The sequence below is a fragment of the Podarcis gaigeae genome, assembly GCF_964106915.1.
Source record: "Podarcis gaigeae genome assembly, chromosome: 14".
Lineage (NCBI taxonomy): Eukaryota > Metazoa > Chordata > Lepidosauria > Squamata > Lacertidae > Podarcis > Podarcis gaigeae.
The window spans coordinates 36,697,120-36,717,156 of NC_139690.1; the positions used below are offsets into that span (position 1 = coordinate 36,697,120).

General features: G+C 41.2%; 1 protein-coding gene across 8 annotated transcripts in view; it reads left to right on the forward strand.

The window, feature by feature from the left end:
* LOC310831043 (ankyrin repeat and fibronectin type-III domain-containing protein 1-like) overlaps window positions 1–20,037 on the forward strand; it is a 350,791-nt gene that overhangs the window by 9,178 nt on the left and 321,576 nt on the right. For 4 of the 8 annotated variants that reach the window (XM_083711065.1, XM_083711073.1, XM_083711075.1 and 1 more), the window contains exons 2-3: window positions 2,892–3,039; window positions 9,663–9,739. The gene's annotated coding sequence lies outside the window, so the exon portion shown is untranslated. The remainder of the gene's footprint in view (window positions 1–2,891; window positions 3,040–9,662; window positions 9,740–20,037) is intronic. The other 4 variants (XM_083711071.1, XM_083711074.1, XM_083711076.1 and 1 more) reach the window with 1 other exon arrangement.

Genomic DNA, 20,037 nt, shown 5'->3' on the forward strand with positions numbered 1-20,037 from the left:
TGTAAGATGCCCACCAAATAAACTTGGTTGTGTCTTCCTGGTTCTTTGAAATGTTATGTTGATAGACATATTTCCATTATTTTTTGATTGCTTGTTTAAAATTGTATTGCAAGCAGCTGCATACCTAGACACTGTGGCAGGTAAGATTGTTTCTTTCATGCAATAAACCAGAATAGCTTTTAAAATGAGTTACTGTTTTATCTTGTTTAAGCTATTGTTGTCTCTCAAATATTAATATAGCAGCAGATTAGATCACTATGCAATGGCGGGCCAAATATAAAATGGGTCAGTAAATACGTAAGTGGGCTAGTACATTTTTATGAATCTGGATTCAGGATTCAATACCTTTTGATGATTTTGTAAGCCTCATTTAAAGTACAATTTTAGGCTGCACCCATATGCATATCTGTCTGGTAGTAAATTCCACCTAAGTTGGTGGGACTTGAAACCCATTTCTATGCATAATTAATTATGCCTAAGGTCATTAATTTATTTAGCAATTAATCAGTTTATTTTATTTATATATCCAACTTGATTTACAAGGCAGCTTAAAAATCAGTCCTTTGCATGTCTACACAGAAGTAAGTCTACTTGTGTTCAGTTGCATTTACAGCTTAGGAGTAAGCCCCATTTAATATGGTGGGATCTCTTTCTGAATTAACATGCTTAGGATTGCACTGGAAATGATGATACCGCTTTTAGCTCATATGGAAATAAAAATGAACTGAAACAGAATTGCAGGATGCAGTTAATAAAACGAGCAGTAGCAAAACCCATACTGTACTGTACTGTCAGAAAGTAGGCCAACAAAAATGGAATGAATTGTTATAGCAACAATGATAGCAAAAATCCACAATAAAAATGAAAAACAATAGTCGAAACAATGAAACATGACATTTGATAAGCAGAAACTAAAGACAGAGAATAACAGCTCAATTCAACAGGAGTGAAATTGGCAAAAACTAGTCCCACAGATGTTGAGCAGGTTGTATAGGCTCTGAAAAACCCCCTGCTTTAACCTCCAGGGAGGTTCACAGCCTTGATGGTACTGCTGAAAAGGTTGTGCCCTGTGTTAACCACCCACTGCATCCCAAATGGTGGTGCAACTTGAAGCAGCAACTCTTGAAAGATCAATATGGATGGACTTATGAAATAGGAGGCAGTCAATAGCCTTAGGTGTGCCAACTTTGCATAGGGTCTCTGTGTTACTTGCAATTAGGTATGCATGCTATCAGACTGTCATGGTAGTATTTTAATGAACATAGTGCCTTGAGTCGTATACAACACTTGTCTGAGGTAAGCTTTAGTAGGACGTATTTCTAGTAAAGATTGCTTTGCGTAGCTCCACAGTCAGAACATGACTGTAGTTTGCTGAAGTCATTTTGAGTGGAGAGGCCTTTAGAGCTTGGTGGCATTGGTTCTGTACAGTATCAACTTGCTTCTATCATTGATGGTACTTTGTGTACTTTCCCTTCTAATCCTTGAAGTTATATATGTAAGAGGACTAAATGGTGGCCTTTAAGTAACTAGCTACGCTACAGAAAGCATGAAATGTACTGAAAGTTCATCTTCATATAAGCTGCTGTCTTATGTACAAAGTTCACATCTTCAGAAATATGTCATTCAGCAGGACTAAATTCATGCTCCTCTTAGAGCTGTAATAATTGTTTTTATGAGCCAGCTGCAATGATAATTTCAGAGCTTGGGTGTTGTGCAGTAATTATCAGCATATGGTTTTCTTGGGACAGGGAATTGCAAGGTAGTGACTCTGTGGAGAGTTTGAAGGGAGGTGGTAAGGAATTAATTTTTCAAGTAGCAGGGTTTAATTTGAGCCATGGCCTACCTCTGGAAGAAGAAGTGATGATAAAGAATTTGCAGAGGGCATTTCTCCACAGTCAGCACACCGGGTGGCTTTCAAGCAGAGGGAGCCCTGGAACATACTTCAGAAATCAAGCAGCGTTTTAATAGCTGTGGTAGCCTGATAATGAAAATTGAGGAGGGGACATATTTCTGTGAGATCCAGAGACATGTCATTTGTACTAGGAACTGTGCTTAATTTATGCTTTCTGACAAAATAAAATAAAGGTTGCATGGACACCCTGAGCTAAACAATCTCACACTTTTACAAGCACCCAAGTTAAGCCTTCTAATAACTTCAAGTCTTTTTGCGTGCCCACAAAAAGCCTGCATTCTCCTCTTGTGCCTTCTTCCTTTGTTAGCTAGCATCCCAACAACCTACCTGTGGTGCCAGGGAAGACAGTTGAAGTGGGTGGTAGGATACTCCAGCTCCATTTTGGAACATCACTTCCTGCTAGGGGGGGCACTGGAACTTCAACTTTCAGAATCCCTAATGGGAAAATCACTATTTTATTCCCACAAGGGACAAGGTCATTGGACTCTCTGGCATTTCTAGTAGAAATTTATGTGAATAATGCTTTTTCATTAGAGTTGATAAGACTGATGATCCTAGTCCTTCCTGTGGTGGAAATAGTTGACTCAGCAGAAAGGATTAGACAAATTAATAGAATCATAGAGCTGGAAAGCACCACAAGGCTAATCTAGTCCAACTCCCTGCAATGCAGGAATCTGTTGCCCAATGTGTGATAGCCAAGAGTTGACAATTCACTATTCTATTCTACACTTAGGGTTGAATTCACTGAGTGACCTTTGCCAATTCACATTTCACTCCAATTCTCAGTTTGCAAATAATACCATTTGGTCTTATTGTAAGGCTTAGCAGGACTACATGTGCGAAGCCCTTTGAACACTGCAAGTGTGATGTAAATACTAAGAATTATTACTACTCTCTCTTGAAGCTAAGTAAAAGGTCAGTGATTTAGGAGCATTGTAATGAGAGTTGCTGTATAAAACATGTTCTGCTTTATCTGTAGATTACATCTGGCTGCATCTCCAAGTGACATCTAATGCTATCTTCATAGAATGATGTTCTCGCTGTTACAGAAGAATGATTTTATTTGGTAGAGCCTGACAAGTGGTCCCAGAAAGAGCTGTCCAATATTTGATGTTTTCTCACTAATGGTAAGTTTCTCCAAAAGTGGTTTACTACATTACTTTATTTATATAACTAAAAACAACCCCAGGAAGTCCCCCCCCATAGAAAAGCACATTCTTTAACGTATTAAATAGGTTGCTCTGTAGTGTCAGGTCCTGCTGGTTTGAGTTCAAGACTGAGGCTTGCAATTTGCTCCACAGGTGGCTCCTACCCGCCTTGCTAAAATGTCTATCTGAGCCCATTGTAACATAGGAATTTCATGGACTGTTAAGGGTGAATGACTTTTCTGTTGTAAAAGAAGCTGTCCTGCTTTAAAATCTGTTCAGAGCTCAGGGTTTAGACTATCAAGGTGTTACTACAGATTTCTATTGAATGATCAACACTAGTACTTTTCTGCACTGTAACCCTCCCCTTAAAAAAAACCTAGTTGGCAATAGGATTTCCTGAGGGCTATCTTAAGTAGTAAGTGGAGGTGGCAGGTTGTGCTTTCCCTTTCCTATGCCTGGTTGTTTTTTTTCCCCTAGCAAAGACCTGTTGCCCCTTCCAGCCACTGTTGTTTCCTTCACCCCTCCAACATTAAATGTTTCTGGGGTGGAGAGAATGGAGGAGTTGCCTAGTAACAGTTCATGTACTGTAGTACAGCTTCTGGATCAACTGATTTTCAGGATGTTGTTAGTATGAGAGAGATTGTAGCAGAATGGAAGGAGAGAGATGTACGGTAACTTAGAGAAGAGAAGGCAAGATTAGGAGGTGATGGTCAGCTCTTAAGTTCTTGCCTCTCCTCTTCCTCCTCCTGGGTTGTCAGCTAGGGGCTAGACATGATGTAGAGGCTGTCAGTGGCTAATTTCTGTTTTGAACTGAATTACCTATCATGTTAAAGGCACTGCTGTTATAGATCACAGGTAGCATATTTTAATGCTATAATACAGGCAGCAAAGTTACCATTTTGAATTGTGAGATCAATACAGGAAGAGATGTTCCCTTTTTAAAACAAAAACCGTAATTGAAAGGGCATGTTACCTTTGCAGACACGTATTGGATGAGGACTGCTTTCCATGATGCAATTTGCACTTGAAATAACATTTCTACAAGTCACCCCTCTGGGTAGGATTTATGCCCATGCCTAATTCAAATCAGACATGAGTGCCTAAAATCTGGAGGCATCCCATAGAAATACATCCTTACTGCCTTGCAATAACTCATGGGAATGATTTGCTGATGGACTCCCATAAGTAAAAATAATACTATGGTGCGTCTGCCTTTTCTTTATATATGGAGAACCAGCTTTTATTTAACTCTGCTAATTCACCAATGCTTGTGGAGTGTTTCCTACTTTTCTCCCACTCCCACCATGCATATACATTCAAAACCTTCTAACCACTGCCACAAATTGATATTATTCTGTTTACAAAAGCCTTAATCTATACTTCAGTTGGTTACATTTAAGACTTATGTTTGCTGTAATAAGGCCATTGTATTCTTCAGGGGTGGCCTGGGATGTTTTGATGCTCTAGGCAAAATGCCCTTTCACTGCTGCCCTCCTGACACCCTGACACCTGCAGATCCACGCCCCCTCTTTGCCCCTGCTGTCATGGCTGCACCACTACCAGCTCTGCAGTGTTAGCACTGAGAGCAGGGGTGCTGTGGTGGCAGCAGTTATGGTATGGGTGTGCAGGGCTGGCAGCGGTGCAATGGGGTGGGTGGGTTGGGAACTGGATCTGCTGCCTTAGGCAAATTGCTTGACCTCACCTCATGGAAGTGCCGGCCTTTGTTTCTTTAAATGACAGTTAACAGATGTTTACATAAATCTGGTTCACAAAGTGTAGTTCTTAACACTATTTAAATTGTATGCCATTTACCCTTAGTCCATCTTTCACAGTCATTCTTACCACCAGGTGGACTTCAGCTAGTTTCTTTTGAGCCAGATTGCAGGCATTTCTCACTGTGCTCAGCTTCAGAAGCTCCTTGCTGAAATCTGCTCGCTGCTCAACACCCTTATATAGACTCAGCAGCCTGAGAGTCCTCAACACCACCAAGACTGTCAGCGCAGGCAGGGAGAGCTCAGGGCTGCAAGGCAGGTGGTAGAATCCCTAATCTGTCCCAACTACCCAATGCAAGGAACACACACTCTAACCCCCCCTCCACTCCCAACTGGACAAAGAGCCTGGAGAGAGAAAGGGAATTTATATAGACTACAGCAACTCCCCCTCCCTGATCCTCAAGTCTGCCCTGAGTACTCAAGTGGGCACAGCTGGATGAGATCCACTCCGTCCTGTTCAACCATCCAGGTGTCAATGATACAGACCAGAACGGCCTCCTCATCTATATTCAGATCATGAGAGAGTTCTTACTCTGAGCTGATCTGGCATTCAGAAACAGTAGACCTGGGGTCTGGCTGATAGGACAACTGCAATTCCCCAGGTTGAAGGAGGTGCTGGCACATGATGCAGTCACTGACTGCATGTGCCATATGCCCCTTACCTGGCCTCTCCCACCCATCCATCATAGCATACCTCCCTCTGCCCTAAACCACTCTGATTGCTCACTACTCCTCGCTTCTCAGGCACATCCTATGCACCTTTATTTTAAAAGGAAAAAACCTCCAAATTTTAACACCCACATGTTAAACCCAGTTAAGAACAATTTAAATCATTCTAAACAGTTGGGGTATTCAAAACAGTAGCAGAGCCCCCATCCGAAAGCCCTAGGCAATACCCCAACCCAAGAGATTGTTCCAGCTTGTTCTGCAGCAGCCTTTTTGTAGCTGGAGTGAGTTCTCTAGCACTCACAGCAAGATGTAGCATAGCAAAGACTTGGTTGGGGGGGGGGGTCACACCAGCTATCTAGCCTAATTGTCACAGGATGGCTGATATGATTATTATTTGGGGGTATTGGGGTATGCTTTTATGTTTTTGCTCTGGGTGCTCATGACTGACAGCTGAAGGCTGTGGTCCAGTGAAGGAAGGCCCACAAAGGCAGGGAAAAGGCATAGTACCAGGGTTTGCAAGTGTGCCTTAAGGCAGTAATGTGAATGCAGACCCACAGAATAAATGTCTTTCCTTCACTATCCCTCAGCTTACATGTGCTTTTACGGTTTGATGTTGTTTCTGTACACCCTCAAATTAATGGCTCATGGTTTGCCATGTCAACTGCTGTATAGGTGAAGGAGATGAATGTAGTTGGAGTGCAATTACGAGCCTGTGGCCCATCTGGTTTAAGTTCCTGGAGCATAATCTGCCTGAAACAAACTGTACACAGTGTTAAAACATTCTGACAGAAGTCTAACCTTTAGCACCTGCACTATGTATTCTAAGTATGGGTGTTAAAATTTCTAGCTAGCACCCTTGGCTTTTTTCCTGTAATAATGCTGTGGAGGATTGCTTTTATCTTCATCAGTGAAACAACACTTTTCTTCTTGCTATTGAACTATATCTATCTATCTATAGTGGATAATAGTTTAACATTTATGTGAAAGACTTAGTTATCCAATTCTAGTGTACATTCTTTTGTGAGGTACAGGATGCTGGCTGAAGTTTAGATCTTAAAATATTGGATCTCCTGTTTACTGTTAATTCAGAATGCCAAGCTAAATAGTACAGTGTATGGATTTTCCTACATCTGCTGGTTATGTGAAATAAAATTTTGGAAAATGGCTATAAAGATAATAAATATGTAAAATCCATACCTAAACCAAATCGGTCAGCTGTATTTTGTTGGATATTAAACCTCAAAGTATTAATGTACAAATTATTGACTGCAGCTAGAATTATATTTGCAAGATTTTGGAAACTGAATAGCAGAGCTCCCATATACCAGGTAAATAGGAAATGTTATAACTAAAGTTACAGTTTCTTAAAATAAAATAAAATAAAATAAAACAATTTGGTGAAACATGAGAGAATCGTGGTAGAATATCTGCTGTGATATTAATGCAGCTTGTTTAAACATTTTAAACCTAACATTAAGAGATGCTGCAGTGTAATTAATTTATTTACTGTGTATGAACTGGACCCACTTGATATGGGTGACCTAATGATCCCATTTGTTAATGGTAAACTCATCCTCTAAGTGTAGATCCTTTTGGAACTAAAATAGCATGGGGTGAGGAGTGCTGGCAGGTTTGAGGAAGCCCCCAGGGTTCCAGAATACAAAAAAATATTAGGAAACCTTCCTAAAATATGGGTATGGGGAGATGAAATAATTTGAAATTAGTTGTACCTTGGTTGCTGAACGCCTTGGAACTTGTACGTTTTGGTTCCGGACAATCAAAAACCGGAAGTAAGTGTTCCAGTTTCCGAACGATTTTCGGAAGCCAAACGTCCACCACGGCTTCCACTTGGCTGCAGCCACAGTAAACACATACAGAGAGTTGTATACAAAATTATTCACAAGTTATATTAATTTATATATAATAGCCCAGGTATACAGATAACGGTAAAGGTAAATGACCCCTGGACAGTTAAGTCCAGTCAAAATGACTGGGGTGTGGCGCTCATCTTGCGTCAGGCCAAGGAAGCCAGTGTTTGTCCACAGACAGTTTTCCGGATAATACAGATAAAAGAAAAAAGGGACACCCAGTCTTAAGGTCTAGGTAGGTGGTCAGACCAAAAAGGCAAATGGCAATTCAGAGGTCTTGAATGTACTTGTTGACTCCACAGAAACATGGAAAGATTTTGCTAAATTTGAGTTTAGATTAGTGTCATAACAATATACAGATTCAAATTCTGTCCTAAGAAACTCAGAGATGGCCATAAGAAAGCACTGAATATTGGGATCAGTGAGTATGGCCTTAGCAACATGCTCTATCTAGACTGCATTTGGGTAGCCCTTAGCAGTTATCAAGCTAGGTTTGCTCAGTGTGGTCATAGTGCAGCAGTCTTGCAGCTGTCCCTAAATATATCGTTTGCTTTGGCTAGTTACATGTAAGACAGCAAAGCATGTGACTGGATAGTTGCCTTTGAGGTTATAGAGAAGAAAAAACTCAATAGCTATGACCATATGAGCTTGTTTGAGACCTATGGAGCCAGGGAGCTTTGTCCATTACTTAAGATGATCTAATAATTGTAATCATGATTAGGGACTATTGAAGCATGGAAGTGCTACTGACACATGCAGAAGCCTGCTCAGCCCCCACCTTGGTTCTTTTCATAAGAGGCTCTGAAATAACAAGATGTTCCTTAAATTCCTATGAATGTTGAGGTTGTTTTACTTGCTGGTTTTCTGCCCTTTTTTGCCTTTAGGGTGACTCTAGTTGGCTGCCAAGAATTTTGCACCCTTTTCAAAAGGAAAGCTGAGCTTGAGCATTAGAACTGGCAACCCAATTATTCATGACAAGGAAGCTCATTCTTACATACAAGCTTCATTTAATGAAAGGTGTCCCCTCTTCCCTTTTCACGGATTTGCTTCACATCAAATGCTTCTCCTCCCTCCCCCATTTCTCTCAGTTCCCTTTATCTGACTGACAGCAGAATTCTAAACATTAGCCTAATATGCTTTCCTGTTTTTATTTTTACATCCTCTGTTTCCAGTGATATGTCGCCTCATCGTTCCCAGAATATATTCCCTTTTGCAGATGCTTCCTGCTCAAGTGTTTGGGGGAAGAGGGGATGTGAGACTGGCGAAATCTGCATAAAGAACTACTGTTCATAGCTATATGATACAATGTTAAGAGCGATGCTGTATAATATGCCTTCCTTATTCCAGTAAAATTAAAATTAATTCTAATTAAGTGCAAGTTAACCTCTGCACCCATTGCTAATGAATGGAATAGGCGATTAACTTACGTTGCGGTGATAGAGGTTTTGTAAAATCACTTTGAAGTAAAATGTCACTGTGTATGTATCTTGAATTTTTAATCTGTTTAACTGTTCAGTTCTCAGTGAATTATTTGGAAGCAGCAGTTCTCAGGAATGCTGCCTTGTCTGCAAACAAAGGGTTGTATCCAATGTTAGCCTTACTCACACTAATTTGGGCTCATTAATTTCAGTGGGTCTACTCTAAGTTATCTCTTGAGAGAAACAATCTGACACCATTCTGTGCTCAAACTATAGCTCTTGGACAAGCTTGTAATGAGCCGGTGATGTAACTACATTTGTAGTTACTGAAGGCTGTTTTCACTACACAACAAGTTTTATACCTGCACCATAGAGTTCAAGGCAATAGTAAATTCCATAGTCCTGTGTGAAGGTACTGAAGCTGCCTGAAAGATCAGCACGTGCTTTGTCAAAGCGTTAAGCAAAATACAGTTCTGATGAAGGCAAGTGCTTTTGTGTGGAAATGCAAATCTTTGAATTTAGTAACAATGCAGTTCTGTGTTTTATTAGCAATAGAACCAGTTGTTTTTTTCTGGGATGTCAACCATCATTTCTCTCATAGGAGCTGTAAAGCAGAATCCTCTTCTTTCAGTCCCCACTTTGTATTGACCACCCATGTCGAACACTTAATAGTTGATGTCTTCATATTTCAGAATAATGAGGAAGTAAGGAATATTTTTTGGAGAAATGGAAGAAAGTGTGAGGATGACTGGGGTTAGAGATCTGCCCGAAGAAGACACTGCCTAACCATCAGGGTCAATGAAAACAGATGTTTGCTATCCTTTTCTAAATGTAAACAAAAAAGAACATTAACAGAAAAGCATTTTCCTCCACAGATCTGCAAGGTAGCCTGCTTCTCACTACAGTGGCTGACAAATAGACCCTAATAAAAGAATGGAGATAATCAAGACAGGTATTCTAATGCTTTGACACAGGTTATGTTTTCATTAACATCCAATTATTTTCTATATGCACAGCAGAATGGTCAGAAAGTACTTTCCCGGATATGCAGTGTGAGAAAATAGAAGTGGATTCTTCAAAAATACTTATCCTGGTTTGATTGGCATGGGACTGCCCCAACATGTCACTGGCTCAACACATGTGGCAGGCTACACTTTGGACATTGTATTTTCAGCTGAACAGGAAGAGAGTGATCTGAAAGTAGGGGATATTCCTGTTGAGATTTAGGATTTCAGCACCTTTTCCCCCTTTGCAGAGCCAAGGGACCTTTTAGGTTGATAGATCCAATGGGTTTCCAGATGAGACTGAGAAATTTCCCAGCTATTATGACAGGCACTTCAGTCAAAGCTCTTGCTGACCTCTGCAACATCTGAATGGTTTAGGCCATGGATAAGACACCCTCTCCCGCTTCATGGAGCCCACTTGGCTCCATGGTATTCTCCAGAGCTTAGTGTGAGAAAACAAGCTGGGAGATGGCTCATACACCAGCGTAGGAAAACTCAGGTTCAATGAAATGGAACATTGGTGAGAGCTCATCATTGAGCCTACCTAGTGGCAGTGAACTACCTTGTATCTTTATTGTGCCACCCAGCAGAGCTTTTCTGGGTGGGCCAGGGCCTCTTGCAGTCTGACCCAAAGGAGGTGGCAGAATTGACGGTAGCTCTCTGTAACTTGTTTGCAAAGCATTTTGAGAATAAAATAACTTGTGCTCACAAGGATCTTGAGTCTGCTTTTACAGCAGACAAATCTGTAAATGAAGCAGATGAAGGGGTGTCAAAAGCACTGTCTGGTCCAGTTGTGCTGAATGAGTTTCAGTTGGTAAGGCATGAGGATGTGGCCAAGGTGCTTGGATCAGTCAAGGCGACCACTTGCACTCTGGACCCTAGACCCTCTTGTTGATAAAAACTAGCAGGCAGGGGACAGCTGCCTGGGCCAGGGATAGGCAGAGGTGTAGCTAAATGCTCTGGCACCCAGAGTGGCAGGGGCAGGGCGAGCCGCCCACGAGGGTGGGGTGAGCCGCCCCCGGGGGTACCGCAGTGATGCCACAAGAGTGGGTGGTCCCTGCCTGTTTGAAGGAGGCAGTGGTAAAACTACTCCTCAAGAAACCTTCATGGATTCGGAAAATCTAAGTAATTGCCAGTCAGTTGCCAATTTCCCCTTCATGGGCAAAGTCCTTGAGCCAGTAGTCGCAGATGAGATCCAAGTGATTTTTATTTTGATCACTTCCCTGTGATCTTCAGATGAAAGGCGGTATACAAATAGTAGTAGTGGTAATAATAATGATGATGATGTTCTGTGTTTGTAGGAGAGACTGTATGTAGTGCCTTTGTAACTACTTCTGTAGTTTATTACTAGAAGACGGGGACTGTCTTTGTTATACTTTTCCAATTTCACCCATATTTATCTTGTATACTTCTCACCAGTTACATCCTTCAATTTGTCTCACTCTCCCTACATCTTCATAGCACACCTTCTATGCACTTGTAAAGTGCTTTAAAACTAAACTCAACCTCCTTTCATACAGAGATCTCTGAATTACCAGTCTACATTTCTCCAAGGTGCTTAACACTCCTATGGCTGCTGGTTATTTTTGCTTCTTTGACTAAATAGCAAGAAGGAACAGTATTTTTTACATAGTTATGTGCCATTAAATGCAATTCTGTATGTATTTGGGGGCAGATCTTAAATCTGTTCAGAGATATCTTCTAGGGATGTGTCCTCTGATTTGGGAGCCTTTTTGCAAGCCGCCCAGAGTTGCTGGGGGGACCCAGCCAGATGGGCGGGGTATAAATAAAAAAATATTATTAAGGAAACTGCTGTAGCCAAAAGTACATTGTTGCCAGTACGTGAATGCCAACCATGAGGGCTGGCATGACAATTGAGATTTTCATAATTTCCAGGACACATCCTCCGATTGCAGGAGTTGCACTTAGGCTGTAAACCTGTGTGTGACTAGGTTGTATGCTTTTAGACTGGGGATTTATGTGGTTGAATGTTTCCCCATACCAAACTGCCTCAATCTTGAAAGCTGACATGCCAGGTGGAAGTCTGCTATTCTCCCTGACATGCTTGGGTTTTCTATGTGCAAAAAAATTGTATGCGTGTAAGAACATCCATTTTGTGAGCTCCACCAGCAGTCAGAAGTGGGACAACCCAATTCCAAGTGCATTTAAATATTTATAAGCTGCCTTTTAAGTCCACTGAAGTCAGTGAACAAAATATAAACATAAAAACACAACAATGTACTATTTTTAAAAAATATTATGTTAAATAGCTATAATGTTGGCTACCCCTGCTTTAGGCCTTTAAAAGTCAAAACCAGTACTTTCAATTGGGCCCTAAAATGCATCAAAATAATATACGTTTTGTAGATGAAATTATTCTCCTTTAGAGCTGCATAATTCTTCAGTTTGTGTAGAAATTTTGTATTGAAAGATACATTGTTTACATTAACTTGTATGCTGAAATAGAGGAATTTATATGCAGTTTGTGGTGTCGTGGTGTTTTATGTGAAACTCAAAATTATGTTGTATTAATACACTCCAGCTGAGGTTTTTAATAGGGAAGTGTTTGTCTTCGCTTGCTGCAATGCTAGCTTTCATAACGGAGAAGAATGTGAACGTGTGCCGCTCCTAGCTCTACTCTGTGCTGTCTTGGACTTTTTGCTTGCAGTCTCTTTATTCCAGTGCTAAGCCTTTGTTTATGAGCTTTTGAAAGGATTATAGCTAGAAGTGGCATAATGTTCTTGGCCTATAGAAGAACATGCTTGGAAACTTTGCATAATTAATCTAAAAGGGAGAGGGCATCCTGCCAGTGATGAGGTGGGAAGTGAATGTTGTCCTTTCTTTCCCTAGGAAGAGTAGGCAAGCAGAGAGTTTTTCTGTTAATTCTTCAGAAGGAAAGCAGTTCAAGCTTCCTTCCTGGATACGTTTTTCACCTTTCAAAATCACTTTTGTATAGAAGAGTGCATTTGTTGGTATTTGTTAGATACTCCTTCATTAATGCTGAACTTGGTTAAATACTGGTGTTACTAGTTTGAAGGTGGTTAGTGTCCTGGGGTTGAGAATCAAAAGATTTGTCTACAATTACCACTCAGTTTTGTCTTCAGAAATGCTGTGGGAAAGAAAATTAAACTCTTCAAACCAGTATTGGTTGCATTGCCAGTATTTTGGGGAGACAGCCAAGTGTTGTGGTGCAGGCTGCCAGACCTGGCATGAAAGCTCATGATTGACTGTGTATCTCCAACTGAATGCAAAGAAAGCACGAGTGCAAAATGCTCGGGAATTTTTGTTAGTTGGAATAAGCTTGCAATCTTATCCAAAGGCAAGCTTTTGAGCTAAAAACACATTTGATAGCATTTCTGCTCAATTGGGCAACATCTTTATTATGGCCAATCAACATGTCACAAAATAGTGAGCAAGCTTCTGAGATTTCCAGGATTCTATTAGGTTTGATGATTAGTTCTAATAAAGGCATTGCCTTTCTGTGGATTTTGGAGTTTTTCCTATGACATAGCTACCTTTATGTTAGTTAAATTGTTCATTTACATTTTTAACACTTCTGTTCTCAAATATATTGAGAGCAGGAAATTCTTCTGTTGATGTATTTGAGAACAATTGTAGTCTATGTTGCTATGTTTTTGGTGCCTGGTGAAGACCCTGTTATTTCCCAGGTCCTTCAATCTTTTTTTTTTTATATAATATTTTTATTAAGTTTATGAAATACAGAAAAAAAGAATAGAAGACAGATATAAGAAATAAAATAATTTCCATGTTCTTTTTTTCCAGCAAGTCTAGTGGACTTCCCCGCATCCTCCAAACCCTGCATTCTCTGTGATACAGAACATCAGCAATTTGTTAACTTGTTTCAATACTTATTGTATCCTTCATTTTATCATGTTACCTAATTTCAAAAATGTTATAACCCAAATCTTATACATTTTCGTTTAAACACAATAAAGTTATTTCATTATTCTACCTCTGACTTCTTGTACCTTAATTTCCATTTCATTAATTTACAATTGCTGAAGCTAGCGTTTCCTAGAGGGTGCATTTTTTAACATTCGTACAGCTTATAATGTTTTTTCAAATAGTCCTTAAATTTTTTCCAGTCCTCCTCAATTGTTTCTTCTCCCAAGTCTCGGATTCTGCCAGTCATTTCGGCCAGTTCCATGTAGTCCATCAACTGCGTGTGCCATTCCTCCAGCGTGGGTAGATCTTGTGTCTTCCAATGCTTTGCAATCAGGATCCTTGCTGCTGTGGTGGCATACATAAAAAAAGTTCTATCTTTCTTAAACACTCTCTGGTCCACCATGCCCAGAAGAAAGGCCTCCGGTTTCTTAGGTAAGGTAAATCTAAGTACCTTTTTTAGTTCATTATGAATCATCTCCCAAAAGGCCTTCACTTTCGGGCAAGTCCACCAGAGGTGAAAGAATGTCCCTTCCGCCTCTTTACATTTCCAACATTTATTGTCAGACAGGTGATATATCTTAGCAAGCTTGACTGGGGTCATGTACCACCGGTATACCATTTTAATAATGTTTTCCTTCAAGGCACTACATGCCGTAAATTTCATTCCGGTGTTCCATAACCTTTCCCAGTCTTCAAACATAATGTTATGCCCCAAATCCTGCGCCCATTTTATCATGGCGGATTTGACTGTCTCATCCTGAGTATTCCATTTAAGCAGCAAGTTATACATTCTCGAAAGTAGTTTATTTTTTGGCTCTAACAGTTCTGTCTCTAGTTTCGATTTTTCCACCTGGAATCCAACCTTCTTGTCCACTTTAAAAACCTCCTGAATTTGTGCATAGTGCAATCAATCTCGCACCTTGTTTTTTAGTTTTTCCAAGCTCTGCAACCTCCAATTGTCTCCAATTTTTTCAATTATTTCCCAATATTTAGGCCAGTAGGCCTCCATGTTAAGTCTCTTACGTGCCTTGGCCTCCACCGGTGAGAGCCACCTCGGAGTCTTACTCTCCAATAAGTCTTTATATTTTGTCCAGACCATCAAAATTGCTCTTCTGACAATGTGGTTTTTAAACAATTTGTGCACTTTAACCTTGTCATACCACAAATATGCATGCCACCCAAAAGCATTGTCAAACCCTTCCAGATCTAGGACACCAGTGTTCTCCAATAAGATCCAATCTTTCAACCAGCAGAAGGCTGCAGATTCATAATATAACCTCAAGTCTGGCAGGGCAAATCCCCCTCTTTCTTTCGCATCAGTTAATATTTTAAACTTTATTCGGGGCTTTTTGCCCTGCCAAACAAACTTGGAAATATCCTTCTGCCACTTTCCAAAACATTCCACCTTGTCCACCAGGTCCTTCAATCTTAACTGGTCAGTGTTTTCAGATCTTTTGTACAATTTCAACCTTAGAGTTTCAAAATTAGAACTAACAGAAATGAAACAAAGTGGAGTTGGAAAGAATCCCCAGGGTCATCTAGTCCAACCCCCTGCAATGCAGAAAACTCAACACAGAATTCATCCAGAATAAAACCATACTGCACCTTGCTTAGCTTTGAAAATGTGCTAGCAGTTTTATTGCCACACCACTAAGGTTCCTGTAGGTTTTTGAAATATCCATAGAATCATATGGCTGCAGTGGGTTATGACCTTCATGCATTCAAACTATTGTTGTAACTGAAAGCTGATTGCATTCTTTAGCTCGTTGAGGGAAGGAGGGGGATCCAGCTCTTCCAAAACAGGCAGAGTCAATTGCTGTACCAGAGACCATGTTTTCCTGCGAGTACAGTTCTTGATAGTGCTCTGTCCATTGTTTCACCTGCTTGCTGCAGTCTGATGATCTCTCCAGACAAGGTTTTCAGCAGTCCAGTTTTCCAGACTGTTCGTCCAAAGACTGTCTTCATGCCTTTGTACATTTTGTGAGTGCTGCCACTATCAGCAGTGAGTTGAATACTCTGACACAGCTTTAGCCAGTAGTCATTGGCACATCGTCTGGCAATCCACTAGGCATTACTCTTTGCCTTTCTCAGTGCAGCAGGCATCTTCTAGCACTTATTGTTATTCATGTTGATGGCTATCCTTCACTCCTGTGAGAGCTAGTTCCATATGCAGTGGTACCTCAGTTTAAGAACAGTCCTGTTTGTGAACAATTCGGTTTACAAACTCCGCAAAACCGGAAGTAGTGTCCTGGTTTGCGAACTTTACCTTAGTCTAAGAACGGAATCAGAATGGTAGAAGGGCACTGGTGGTGGGAGACCTTATTAGGGAATGCACGCCTCAGTTTAAGAACAGTTTCGGTTCAAGAATGGACTTCCGGAATGGATTAAGTTCGTAAACCGAGGTACTGCTATAACTATGTGCTGATTGAAGAAGTACTTTCTTTTCTCTGTCCTGAATCTTCCAACATTCTGCTTTGTTTGATTTCTGTTAGTTCTGATGTTATGAGAAAGGGAGAAAAACTTTTCTTTATGTACTTTTCCCATTCTTATCATGCCACCTCTTGCTCGCCTTTTCTCTAAACCAGTGGTTTTCAACCAGTGTGCCGTGGCACCCTGGAGTGCCTTGAATGTTGGTTAGGGGTACCACAGGCAACAACACTGATCTCTGTCCCTGTTTTCTTCCCTCCCTCCTCTGATGCCCTTCCCAATGGCTTGCACAGCTGTTTGTTACAGCAGCCCTGGCTACAAACTCCCCAGGTGAATGGTGCCTCTGGGGTTGGCCAGGGGGTGCTTCCCAGGTTGCTGTGGGGCAGTGTGAGGGGAGCTGTGGGGCAGGGAGGGGATGCAGCTTTCTTTGGGGGGGGGTGCGGCTCAGAGACCAGGGGTGGCAACAGCAGCAGCCCAGAGGACTCCTAAGGAGAGGGGAGAGGAGAGGAGGCTGAGGGAACACTCCACAAGGGAGGGTGTGATTGCTGCCAACTCAGCAGGCAAGGGGTGATACAGCTGGGCCCCTGAGCCCCACAGAGGTGTTACAGAGAGAATGTAGTTGGTCAAGAAAGCTGTGGACCCAAAAAGGTTGAAAAACTACTCTAAACTATCAGGTCCAAGCTGCTGCAACTTTTCCTCATAGGGGAGTTGCTTCAACAGCTTAATCGCTCCTTTCTGAACCATGCATCTCTCTCTTTCCTTGTATCCATTGGTACTGTGCCCTTAGGCAAAGTCACAACAAAGAAGATCATGTTGTCTGCTGGGCAATATATCACATTGCTTTCTGCTTGTGGAGCTTTGCCTACTATGAGGGTTGTGTTAATCAGATGTTTAACTGGCTTCAGGCAAAGGCAATTAACAATATTTCATAGAATTGTAGAGTTGGAAGAGACCCTGAAAATCATCTAATCCAACCCTCTATAATGCAGGAATATGCCTCTGTCCTTTATGGGGATTGAACCTGCAACCTTGGCATTATCAGCACCACACTAACCAGATGAGCTAAACTCACCAAGGCCTTTTTCAGTATTCAATTTGTTATAGGTAGTGGGACCTAGTATTATTTCTTTGGCACAGAGAACATTATCATGCTGGTTTAGATCCTAGTTATATCCTTATGCCTTCTGTGCATTTATTTGATTTATTTTAGTACTTATTTTCTGTCTGCATTCCAGCTGCTGTCTCCTTTTTCTTTAGCAGATTCTGTAAAATATTTTTCTGTTGTAAATAGGAGAAATTGTCAATTGGTACTTCTTATATTTACTACTGCTATTAGAAACAAGAAATGCAAACAGATGTGATTTTCTTGATATAGGATTGCTTTGGGTAAGATCCCTTTGATCAAATCTCTGATCCTAGGAAGAGACTTCTAGGTTGCAGGCAAATTTACAAGAGGTATTGTATTAAAAATTTATTTGTACAGCAGCACAAATAAATAGAAAACAAGGGCAGAGAGCAAGCATCATGCTATGAGAAGAAATTGCATCTTTGATTTGCAGGCTCCCCCCTTGCACTCCTCAGGAAACTCAGGCTTTGCTTGCTGACACATTTGTAGACAAAGAGTTTCTTGATGCTTTTCTCTTTATAATCCTTTGCCCGTGGGCAACTGAACTAATACTCGCTGACATGCTGGAAGGCTTTTTCTCCATGTTGGTAGAATACAGAAGTTCCTGACTGTTCATGATGGTAAATGTCTTTGCATGTCTTCTCCTCTCCTTCCTACCTCCCTGAATTCATTTTTGAGCCAGGCAGTTACAGTGGTACCTTGGGTTAAGAACTTAATTCGTTCTGGAGATCCGTTCTTAACCTGAAACTGTTCTTAACCTGAAGCACCACTTTAGCTAATGGGGCCTCCCTTCCGCCGCGCTGCCACGGCACGATTTCTGTTTTCATCCTGAAGCAAAGTTCTTAACCCGAGGTACTATTTCTGGGTTAGCGGAGTCTGTAACCTGGAGCGTCTGTAACCTGAAGTGTCTGTAACCTGAGGTACCACTGTAATTGTATTTTGTATGTACAACCTGTGCAACAGGTAATTTTCTGTATTTTTATTGAGGAAAAATGTGAACCAACAATTTGTGGGCAACATAAAATCAGATGTTTATTGAAAGGCAATAAATGATAATGACCATTAGAGAAGCCATTTTCGTGAAGTCCCTTTTAATTTCTTATTGCAGATAGGATGGATAAAAATGGTATTAAAATTGTGATTTTTAAAAATAAGAAGCAGCAAATACTAAATTTCCTTCAAATGATAATGTTGTTAAATCTGGATATAAGCATGCTAGACTCTACAGTTCATTTCTAAACTGACCAATGGAGAGTTGATTGCTAAACAATGGGGAAGTGTCATCAATTAGTGGTAGATCATTCATCTTTCATGCGGAGGATCCCTGTCCCAATATCTGGAATCTCCAGATAGAACTGTGAGAGATTCCATGTCTGAAATCCTGAAGACCCTGCTGGAAATTCCTTCTCTCTTTATACTTCCCTCTTGGGTGACAAAATAAACGTTTGTCTTGGATCTGTCCTCTGCAAACAAAGGAGGAAGCATGGCTGCTTTTGTCTTCTTTAGATTACTAACTTTAGGTTAGTACCCATGTTATGTACTACTTGTAATAAGCAACTTTTTTATTTTCTTACTTTACCTGTTGCAATCACAAAGAGATATTTGTAAAGTCCACTCTCTAGCCACACTTTGTGCACGCTGTGTACCAATAGTCCCAATAGAACCGCCACCAGTCAGCATAGACTGTACTGAACTAAATGTACCAAAAAGGCATAACTTTGTATAATGCAACTTCTTGTATTCCTCATGCGTCTACCAGACATATTGAGTTAAAGGAGACTTTTTAAATGTAAATTAAGAACAAGCTGAATCACTTCTCACATATGAATATTTGCAGTCTATCTAGGAGGGGCCAAGCCCCCCCCCCAATTTCAAGGAGAGGGCCGGGCCCCCTCAATATTCCACGACCACGATGGACCTACCTGAGGCTGTGGTGGGCCTCATGGGGCCTACCCACAGTCACAACAGACCTTGTTGGGCCTCCTCCGACCATGAGACATCACACACACATGCTCCCCCCTTTTTCGCAGAACCTGGTTCCTGTGAGTCTACCTACTGGAGATACATTCACTTTCACTTAATGAAAGCCAAACACCCCTAGTCTGCCTGGTAACCATCAGACCATACTGTTAACAATTAGCCATGGGCATTTCATTATTATTTTGTGAGGATGGAACTGGGTCAGCAGAGAATAAAGCAGAAAAGAAGCAACCCTGGAAAAAAGGAAAGACTAAAATTGCATATGCTTGAGCTATAACAGATTGAGGTTGAATTCTGACAATACAGAAGGTACTGTTCTTGGGTGACAGGGGGCAGGTGGGTGTGAGGGTCTCCCTGAAAGACCAGGTGCACAGTCTGGGAGTCATTTGATTCACAGCTGTCCATGGAGGCACAGGTCAGTTCTTTGTCCAGGGCAGCTGTCTACCAGCTCCACCTGGTACGCAGACTGAGACCCTATCTGCCCACCTACTGTTTTACCAGTGATGCATGCCCTGCTTATCTCCTGCTTGGACTACTGCAATGGGCTCTATGTGGGGCTACCTTTGAAGGTGACCCCGAAGCTACAACTAATCCAGAATGTGGCAGCTAGACTGGTTACTGGGAGTGGCCACTGGGACCATATAAAGGATCTTCATTGGCTCTCATTTTTGAGCACAATTCAAAGTTATAGGGAACCAGGCAGGGGGGGGCCTTCTCAGTAGTGGCGCCTTCCTTGTGGAGCACCCTCCCTTCAGATGTCGAGAAGATAAAGAATTACACAACATTTAGAAGGCATCTGAAGGCAGC